This window comes from Lathyrus oleraceus, chromosome 4 (assembly GCF_024323335.1).
Source record: "Lathyrus oleraceus cultivar Zhongwan6 chromosome 4, CAAS_Psat_ZW6_1.0, whole genome shotgun sequence".
NCBI lineage: Eukaryota > Viridiplantae > Streptophyta > Magnoliopsida > Fabales > Fabaceae > Lathyrus > Lathyrus oleraceus.
The window spans coordinates 263,489,314-263,500,715 of record NC_066582.1 but is presented as its reverse complement, the minus strand read 5'-3'; the positions used below and the strand labels follow the sequence as shown (position 1 = coordinate 263,500,715).

At 39.3% G+C, this 11,402-nt stretch overlaps 1 non-coding gene across 1 annotated transcript; it reads right to left on the bottom strand.

Annotated features, from left to right (window-relative positions):
- Positions 1–4,339: 4,339 nt before the first annotated feature.
- On the bottom strand, positions 4,340–4,446 carry LOC127077095 (small nucleolar RNA R71). Its single transcript, XR_007787079.1, has one exon. It is a non-coding gene; the product is annotated as a small nucleolar RNA R71 (small nucleolar RNA).
- Positions 4,447–11,402: the final 6,956 nt, after the last annotated feature.

Genomic DNA, 11,402 nt, shown 5'->3' with positions numbered 1-11,402 from the left:
AGTCTTGTCAATATCAATGGAACTTGGGTGTTGATAAGGTGTAAACCATAATCCACTAAAATGGATGATTGATCTTGACAAAGACTTGATTCATCCCTTGACCTTTGTTTTCCTTGTGTGTGATCCCTTATTTGTGATTGTTGCATTCATGCATTCATGTGCATCATAACATTTATCACACAAAAATTTCAAGGAACTAAGGTATCATTTCCAAATCTTTTCAGACCATGGATTATGGACGAAGGAACACTAAGAAGTACAGTTTCAGATGTCCCGACTTGAAAGAATTAAGGAAGCTAGCATCTTTTGTATTAGATCCCTTGGACTTCAAACAACATCCTGGGAAGCTTCTGTCCATCTTGTCTGCAGATGTGGTTGAAGGACTCTTAAGTGTATTGGTGTAGTTCTATGATCCTCTCTACCATTGTTTCACTTTCCCAGATTTTCAGCTTGTGCCAACCTTGGAGGAGTATTCTCATCTTTTGGGGATACCTATTTCTAGTAGAGTGCCTTTTAGTGAATTGGAGGAGATTCCCCGATCTAGTATTATTGCTGAAGCTCTTCACTTGAAGAAATCTGAGATAGAGGCTCATTGGATGAAGAAAGGAGGGTTATTTGGGTTGCCATATGTTTTCCTCATCAAGGAAGCTACCACTTTTTCTCAACCTGGTAGTGTAGACGCTTTTAAAGCTATCTTTGTGTTGCTCATCAATGGATTAGCATTGTTCCCTAACATTGACGGTTTTGTTGATGTTAACGCCATTAGACTTTTCTTAATTGGGAATCTTGTGCCTACTTTGTTGGGTGATACGTATTTCTCTTTGCATCTAAGGAATTCTAAGGGTGGTGGAACGATTGTCTATTACATTCCTCTTCTGTACAAGTGGTTTATTTCGCACTTGCCTCAGACACCTGCTTTTGTGGAGAACAAACAATGTCTAAGGTGGTCTCAGAGACTTATGTCTCTGACTAATGATGATATAGTTTTGTATGACCCATCTTTGAGCAGTTTGGAGATTATTGATAGTTGTGGTGAATTCTCTAATGTGCCTCTCATTGGTACACAAGGAGGAATTAGCTACAACCCTGCTTTGGCTCGTCGTCAACTTGGGTTCCCCTTGAGAGACAAACCCAATAAAACTTTATTAGAAGGTATTTTCTACCAAGAGGGTAAAGATCCCCAACATTTGAAGCAGAAGATTGTGCATGCTTGGCATAATGTGCATAGGAAAGGAAGATCCGAGCTTGGTCCGTGCAATTGTGTATCTTTGGAAGCTTACACTCTTTGGGTGAAGAAAAGAGCTATGGAGTTGAAGACGCCTTATCCTTTTGAAAGACCTATGTCTATGGTTGTGGTTGAGCCATTAACTCTCCCTAACCAAGATATTAAGGAGTTGGAAGACGCACTCATCCAGATGAAGCAAGAGAAGGATATGTGGGAAGACTGTTCCCATGCTTTGAGAAAAAAGCATGAAGAGTTTCTATTGGAGTCTAAGGATAAAGATGCATTGATTGAGCTACTTGAAGACCGAGTAACAAAGAGACAGAGAGAGCCAGAGGTTTCATCTTCTAGCAATGCTCAGCCTTCCGTTGCTTGGAAGAAGATTGTTGACCAACTTGTCCTCGAGAAGACTCGGATGAAGGCTTCTTTTGAGACCTAGATTCGTCGCATTCGAAGGAAGTACGCGCCTTCAGCCAGATATTCTGACATCGTTGTTAGGGATCCTTAGGATGACTAGTCTTCTTTTCTCTTGTATATTTTTATTTTGGTTTCTGAAGTTGTACTCAGTGTAATCCTTCCAATTTATATAAATAAAAAGAGATTTTTGGTCATATCAAATTATTGCAATTACCATTTAAATATTATATATTTGCAAATGATATAGTAAGTTCCTTTGAAATGAAAAAATAATCAAGCATTGCATTTCATGCATCATTTGCATAAACAGGTTTTTGCTAGGTGTCTGATTGGTGTTCTTCTGTGCATTAGCCAAGCTGACTCACCGATACAACACCAGAGCCAATCATCCAAGAATCATGGACCACCTTGAGCAAGAGAACAGAGATTTGAAAGAGGAGATTGCCCAGCTGATTGCCATGATGGAGTCAGTCCTTGCTGCTCAAAGCCAAGCTTCTCCAACACCTGCAACTCCTCCCGCGAGGACAGTTATTTCTGAAGTGGTTACCTCTACTGTGCCTGCTGCCACTGCCCACTTTGCACCCAACTCGCCTGTCGGGTTCCCGTGGGGAATGCCACCCAATTTTGTGCCAGAAGGCTTCGCTCCCACATTTGCAGGTATTTATCGAAAAAAGGTTTACAATCAAGCAAAGTGGAAAATAGCAAAAAGGAAAGAAAAAGAAAAGAAAATGGAGAAAACTAGAGAGAATGGGCCACCACACCAGATGGGCTTGTGGCTCCCATAACTTAGATGCGCGGCGTCCGCCACATGATCCAAAAAGGGTGGTGGCGCCCTCCTCAAAGAATGAAGATTGTGGCGCTCAACCCTAAAATTGTGGCGCTCGCCATGGAGTCAAAAACTAGGGTTGTGGCAACGGCCACAACCCAGTCTTCCCTACTTTTTCTCCATGATTTTAGCCACAAATCCACTCACCTTTGGCTATAATTTAGGGAAGTGGAAAATATATAAGGAGGGTAGTTTCTCCACTCCAGAGGCTCCTCTCTTCCAGCTTTCGATCGTACGCTTAATTTTAGTCAGATTTTATTTTCTTTGAGTTTTCTAGGTAGATTTTCTTACTTTGTAAAAGTGATAGTTTCTCCACATCGGGGACTATTGCAATTTATTTTACGCATTTGAATTCAGTTGTAACGGTTACTCATTGCCAAAGTCTGCCGATATTATTTTAATTAAAGAATCAAGATTCATTTCCAGTTCTCAATTCGTAATCCAGGTTTTATTTTTATTTTTATTTTATTTATTTATGCCTTATTGTATGTTTTATTTTCCAAATACCATGTATGTTACCGGATCCATGTCTGGCTAAAACCATTAGGTATCTGTATGTAAAGATCGTCAAAACGACGTGATTCGTAAATAACCGGTGTTAGTTTTTATAAATCTTATTTTTTTGGTTTTAATTTCTTATTTTAATCAAACTGTTTTTCATACGAGAGTACAAAACAAACTAAGGTTACGGTCAACACGAACGAGAGTTTGAGATTTTAACCAGATAGCTGAAACTAGGCATTAATCCTAAACACAACGAGAGCGCTTAAGGATTAATTAGACTTTATTCATATTCAAAAATTACTTTTAAATTCAAAATGAGACCGCGAGAGCCAAGCATTCTGGTTTAAGAGTAGGGCCAGAGTCAATAAAACGAGAGTGTGAGACTAAGTCCTTTTTATAAATAATTTCTACTGAAGAATATTTTGACCAATAAGATTACACCAAATACCTATCGAATCCCCGAACTTTAATGCGTTACATATCGATATCCCTTTATCACATATATTTATTAATATTCTGTTTATGTTATAGTTATTTCTCTTCATCCCTCCAATCTTAGAACGATCATCAGCCTTAGATTTACATAGTAACATTAGATAACGATACGTTCGATTATTAGTCCCTGTGGGTTTGATAATCTTTAAAATTACGCGATAGGACTGTGTACTTGCAATCACGATTCCCATAGATTTACTAAGTCGCGATCAAGTTTTTGGCACCGTTGTCGGGAACTAATTTAGACGATATCGTAACTCCAGTGTTGCGCAGTATAAACTAAGGCAAACAATTCTTTTTCCCTTTCTACATTTTTTGAGTGTATGCCAAATACTCGCTCTCAAGGCCAGAAGTTAAAGCTATCGTTCGACGAACCTGAGCGTTATCTTAGATTAGAAAGTCGGATACGAGATTTGATATGAGAACATCTTATCAAGCTAAATCTTCCCGATCTTAATATCCCTATTCTTGAACCAGTTATTCAACCAGAGATGGTCGAAGGAGTGAAAAACTGTTCTTTTAAGTACTATGCAATCCCTTCACAGGATGAACCACATAACAACATTGTTGCCCCTGCCATCAAGGCAAATAGTTTCGAGCTAAAACCTTCTTTGTTGTCAGTCGTACAACAAAACCAATTTTCAGGTAGTCCCACAGAGGACCCAAACCTACATTTGTCAGTGTTTTCGCAATACGCAGACACAGTAAAAACAAATGGTGTCAGCCCTGAAGCTATAAGACTACGTCTTTTCCCATTCCCATTAACAGATAGAGCTAGAGCTTGGCTCCAGTCTCTACCATCCAACTCTGTCATTACGTGGAACGAGTTGAAGAAAGTTTTCTTAGCACGATATTTCCCACCTAGTAAGACGGCTATGCTAAGATCCTAAATAAACGGGTTTAAACAAAAAGATAATGAATCACTTTTTGAAGCTTGGGAGAGATACAAAGACATGATGAGGCTTTGTCCATATCACGGTCTAGAAGAATGGTTGATCATCCATACCTTTTACAACAGTCTCTTGTACAACACAAGATTGACGATAGGCGCTGCCGCAGGTGGAGCACTGATGGATAAACCCTACAATGAGGCCTATCAACTTATCGAAAGTATGGCCCAGAATCATTACCAGTGGGGAAGCGAAAGAACCTCCGTAGAGAAACCTCCAACGAAAGGCGACATGTACGAATTAAGCAGTCTTGACCATATCAACGCCAAAGTAGATGCTCTTACTCAAAAGATAGACAATTTGACCATAACACCCGCAGCCACCGTGGCTGCCGTATCACCAAACGACGAGATATGCAGAGTTCCAGGGCATGTTGCCCCAGAATGTCAACTCTTGATAGGAACCTCCACAGACCAGGTGAACTATGCTCAAGGAAACCCTTACTCAAACACCTATAACCCAGGTTGGAAGAACCATCCTAATATTTCATACAAAAATAATAATGCATTGTATGCACCTAACCAAGCACCTGCTATACCACCAGGATATCATAAAGCTGTCACAAATACTCAAAATGCTCCTAGGAAGTCGAACCTAGAAATAATGATGGAAAACTTTATAACTACCCAAGCCCAAACAAATAAGGATTTCTTAAATAAAAACATACACACTAGTGAGAAAATCAAGCAGTTAGCAAACAAGATAGATGAGTTAGCCACCCATAACAAAATGTTGGAAACACAAATTTCGCAAGTGGCTCAATAACAAGCACCTACTACTGCTCCTGCAGGCATATTTCCTGGACAGCCGCAACCAAAGCCGAAAGGTCATGCAAATGTTATTATACTACAAAGTGGGACAGAACTAGACGGAAGGACCGACCGTAGAATTCAAAACCCATCATGCCCCAAGACCCTGGTAAGGAAACTGAGAAGGAAGACGATCAAGAGGAAGATAAAAAGAAAGAGGCCATAGAGAAAGAAGAACCTTATGTGCCTCCACCACCGTATAAACCCTTTATCCCTTATCGTCAAAGACTTGTTAAATCTAAAAGTGTAAGGCAATTTAAAAAATTCGTAGAGCTTCTAAAACATTGAATATCACATTACCCTTTACAGAATCCATCACTCAAATGCCCTCATATGTTAAGTTTCTCAAAGAAATCTTATATAACAAGAAGAAGATAGAGGATAACGAAACTGTTACACTTACTGTAGAGTGTAGCGCCATAATACAAAATAATATGCCTCCTAAATTGAAAGACCCAGGTAGTTTCTCCATACCCTGTGTAATCAGAAAGTTTGTCATAGACAAAGCACTATGCAACTTAGGAGCCAGTATTAACTTAATGCCTTGTCCATATGCGAAAGGCTAAAAATGGGAGAACTACGACCTATGAGGATGTACGTACAACTTGTAAATCATTCTGTTAAATTTCTCGTAGGTATGCTAGAAAACGTTCCAGTACGCATAGGACAATTCTATATTCCTACTGATTTTATAATCATGGATATAAAAGAGGATTCTAACATCCCTATCATATTAGGGAGACCATTCCTAGCTACCGCCGGAGCTATTATAGATGTTAAGAAAGGCAAGCTAACCTTCGAAGTTAATGAGGAAAAAGTTGAATTCATTTTGACGCAATTCCTAAAGGTACCAGCTATAGACGATACTTATTGTCTACTAGATGTTATCGATGAATGTATAAGAGAAATGGCGAATGAACAAACATCATACTCTGAAATACTAAAAATTCCAAGGCCTCTTACTTTTGAAGATGAAAATTGGAGTAAGGAATACCAAGATGATAGCCTAAGTGAATGCCTAGCACTAACGCCCGATCATATGCCTTGCCCAAAGAAACCAGCCCTAGAACTTAAGATGCTACCCAAAAGTCTAAGGTACGAATTCCTAGACACTGAACTCGAGCGACCTCTAATAATCAATGCAGACTTAGGGCAGATAGAGACCGAAAAGCTCCTACACGTTTTGAGAAAATACCCAACTGCTTTAGGCTACAATATCTCATATCTAAAAGGAATAAGCCCTTCCATATGCATGCATCGCATAATGCTAGAGGAAGACAATAAGACCTCTAGAGAACATCAAAGAAGGATAAATCCCATTCTAAGTGATGTAGTAAAGAAAGAAGTGTAGGAGCTATTAGAAGCAGGTATTATCTACTCGATATCCGATAACCAATGGGTCAGCTCAGTACATGTCGTACCGAAGAAGGGAGGCGTCACAGTTGTTAATAATGAAAATGGCGAATCTATAGCACAAAGAGTGGTTACTAGAAGTAGAATGTGTATTGATTATAGAAAATTAAACAAAGCCACTCGGAAAGATCATTTTCCTTTACCGTTTATCGATCAAATGCTGGAACGATTGGCTAAGCATTCTCGCTTCTGCTACTTAGACGGTTATTCAGGATTTTTTCAAATTCCTATTCATCCTGACGACCAAGAGAAAACGACCTTCACATGTCCCTATGGTACATTCACCTACCGATGAATTCCATTCGGACTGTGTAACACTCTCGCAACATTCCAAATAAGGGATAAGAAACTTCATGCAATATGCTATGCAAGTATAACCCTAGGCCCTGCACAGATGAACTACGCCACCACAGAAAAGGTACTTTTAGCCGTAGTGTTCGCTCTAGATAAATTTCGTTCCTACCTAGTAGGAGCAAAGATAATTATCTATACCGACCATGCTACAATTAGGTACCTGTTAAACAAAAAGGACACAAAACCAAGACTCCTAAGGTGGATCTTACTATTACAAGAGTTTGACCTAGAAGTCAAGGATAAGAGGGGAACTGAAAACGTCGTGGCCGATCACTTATCAATAATGGGAGGTATTGAACATGAACGAGTGCCTATAAATGATGATTTCTCGTACGAAAGACTCATATTCTAACTAGAAAGCAATACAACTAAATATGCATTAACCCATAAGGATACCAAAACAAACGAGGAAGTGAAAGCAATTTACACTAAAACCACACTGCCATGGTATGCTGACTTCGTCAACTACTTAGCAGCTAGGGTGCTTCCATCAGACTTGACTTATCAACAAAAGAAAAAAGTCTTCCACGATATTAAACATTACTATTGGGATGAGCCTCTGCTTTTCAAGAGAGGCGTCGACGATATTTTTCATCGATGTGTCCCCGAAGATGAGGTAGAAAATGTAATCTCCCACTGTCATTCTGCTCCCTATGGAGGACATGCAAGCACCTCGAAGACTTGTGCTAAGATCTTGCAAGCAGGCCTCTCTTAGCCCACTCTGTGGAAATATGTCCACATCGTAATCATTAATTGCGACCGGTGTCAACGCACTGTCAACAAATCTAGACGCGACGAAATGCCACTTAAAGGCATATTTGGAAGTAGAAGTCTTCGATGTTTGGGGAATCGATTTTATGGGACCATTCCCATCTTTCTTTGTTAACAAGTATATCCTTGCTGCGGTCGATTACGTATCAAAATGGATTGAGGCCATAGCCTCTCCAACGAATGACACACGAGTGGTAATTGACTCTTTTAGCGTATAATCTACCCTAGATTCGGCGTGCCGAGACTTATCATCAGTGATGGTGGATCCCATTTCATTTCAAGGATTTTTGAAAAGCAATTACGGAAATATAGAGTCTGGCACAGCGTAGCAACACCCTATCACCCACAAACGAGTGGGCAAGTAGTAGTCTCAAATCGAGAAATTAAATAAATCTTAGAAAAGACAATTTCCACCTCTAGGAAAGATTGGTCCTCAAAATTACACGAAGCCCTGTGGGCATATAGGTCAGATTATAAGACCCCAATAGGAACCGCACCTTTTAAGCTAGTTTATGGAAAATCATATCATCTACTGGTAGAATTAGAACATAAAGCATATTGGGCCATTAAGACCCTTAATCTCAATTATACTTCCGCAGGCGAAAAAAATATTAGATATCCATGAACTAGAAGAACTTAGACTAGATGCGTATGAGAATGCCTGAACCTATAAAGAAAGAACTAAGAAATGGCACGACAATCGCATATCAAGGAAAGAGTTTAAGGAAAGTGACAAAGTAGTTTTGTTTAACTCCCGCTTCAGACTCTTTCCCGAAAAACATCGTTGTAGGTGGTCTGGTCCCTTCGAAATTACAAATGTCTTTCCAAATGGAGCGATAGAGATAAAGGGAAAAACGAGCGAACCATTTACAGTAAACGGCCAGCGTCTGAAACATTACCACAACATAGACAGCAATGATTTCATCGCAAATCTAAAGCTTGCAGAGCTACCCGCTCATTCACAAGAATAACATCTATTCTATTTCTGTCGAGCTTACGACAATAAACAAAGCGCTTGGTGGGAGACAACCCACACTCTATCTTTAACTATTTAATTTAACTATCTAAATTTCTGATTATAGTGTATTTTTCATTATTTCTTTCTTCCTTATTTCTCATAAAGTCAATTGGTATCTTTCTTTATTATTGACCATTACTAACTTAATGTTGTTATCTACTTGATTTTATCTAGCTACTGACCATCACAATGAAACAAGTAGATTACATGGATATAGTCTTCAGAGGCAGATCTCAAAGGAGACGTTTTAAGGCTCTAGCTCAGAGAGAAATGGCACTAACCTTATACCCAGATGGACGCATCATGACCAAGTTAGGTAAAAGAGACAGTGTTATGTTCCTAATTAACCAACTAGGATGGGACACCTTTGCTATCAAAAGAAAACTTAGTTCCTACAGTAGGTTGACTTTAGAATTTCTAAGTTCCGTAGTTTACCTACCAAACCATGGTATGGGATTTAACAAAGGTCTCATCACCTTTAGGTTGTTCGATAATGACTATTACCACACCCATAGAGAAATAGCTGAACTCCTAGGATGCCCTAATGGTCCTAATACCTTTACCATTACCCAGGAAGACAGGCTCATAGATCTTGAATTAGATAACTTCTGGGGTAGCATCACAGGAAAAGACCATCCCGAGCCGGACCATATGCATTCAGAGAACATCCATAACCATGGCATTCGTTATTTCATAAGATCCTAGCTCACACCTTATTTGGAAAGGAACAGAACAGAACCTTCGTGTTCAGAGACGAACTCTTTATAATGTACTGTGCATCACATGCCCGACCTGTTAACGTCGTTGCATTCATGATAGCTAATTTGCACCATATAGCACAGGAAGACTATGGACCAATCTTAGTGGGACGCTTAGTGACCATGATAGCGAACGCCATCGGACTGAGACATCCACTTATCAGGCTCAACCCTTTAGGTGGGATAAGACCAATGAATATCCAATTCTATTTCAACACTAGTATCATTAGGAACCTAGGCCCATACGTGTTTGAATTTCTAAGTAACCACCAAGTAGTAGACCTTTACCCTGCCAGACCATAGGGCGAGTGTACATGATAGGAACAACTGGCTCTATGATTTGGATGGACCACTAGATGTACCACCTTCTCTTCCAGAGACATCCCAAATCTACGACCACTATGAAAATTATCTCTATGACGTTGAATCGCATGCCCCAATTATACCTGATGCACCTCTCACTGATCATGCTGCTGTCGTCGAAGTTGTTCAGACATTCGTCATAAATCTGAGAAGCGAGTTGAGCACCTTGCATATGGAATTCCATGGCTTTATGGATGTATTGATAGAGAACCTGGATCACATTTACCAGAACTTCTACTCGTTCACTCCTCCTACCAGCCGCCGTTGTAATGGCTAATTTATTTGAATATTACCGATTCACTAACATTTGTTTTATTTTCTTGTTTGGAATTTTATTGTTGTTTTTACACATTGGGAATTTATTTAATTACTTTATTTCTTTTTGTTCCAGTAGACGAATTATATCATCTTTTCCTGTCTATCCCATTCTTTTATTCTTCAATTTTGCGTTTTAATGTCACTTTACTATATATTGTTTCTCATTCCTACCTATATATTATGTTGGTTTTCTTCTAACTATTTATTAAACCATTATATTATGCTGGTAAATTAAAATTTCAAATGAAAATGGTGGTCAAAGCAATAAAGAGACCCACATGGAAGCAAACCACACTGCATGTGGCGCCTGCCACACACAGGCTGTGGCGCCCATGTGAGGATTGTGGTGCCCTCCACAAGTCCATAGTGGCGCCCGCCACGAGCATAAAAAGTAGCGCCAACCACTACATTGCCTTTCACATGCATGCTGCTGTGTATTATTTGTCACATCAAATCCCTTAATTGCTTTGTCCCTTGCATGCTTGACAATGTCTTAAAGCCTTTTCAACCATTTTCAAATTCTTTGGCCAAGGCATTGAAAACTCTATATGAAATTTATTTCATCAATAAATTTCCAACCACCTTCATCTCTATATGAACCACCAACATAACCTTACCAAACCACACCTCTCATAAGCATAACTCTCCTCTCTCTTGCTATATTCTTACTACATTACACATGAAGTGTAAAAATTCATCATGGCATAAATGAGGGAATACGAAATAGTATTCAGAAACGGCGAGCCATGTGAGTTACAGGAAGAGACGTACACGACTCTAAGTGCAAGAAAGATCGAATCAACAAGGTATGCCGACTCTAACTTTATGCTAGACACTTTAAATTTAAATTATTTCTTATCTCTTAAGGACCCTGTATATGCTCAATTAACACTGAAATTTCTAAGTTCGTTAATTTTTAGTCCCACACCCAACACAAACTATTTCAGTGGGACTGTCTGGTTTCGGTTGTTCAACGTCAAATATGCTCTTACATTTTCCCAACTAGAGGACATGCTACATTTCCCCCATGGGGATGGCGTAGTAACCGGTACAATAACCCATAGTTTTGAGGGAAACAGAGCCACTTTAATTCATAACCCAACTATTCGATATTTCGGCCAAATATTGGCATCCACCATTTTTTGCCGAGCAAATTCTAACAAGGTGAATGAAAAAGAACTCTT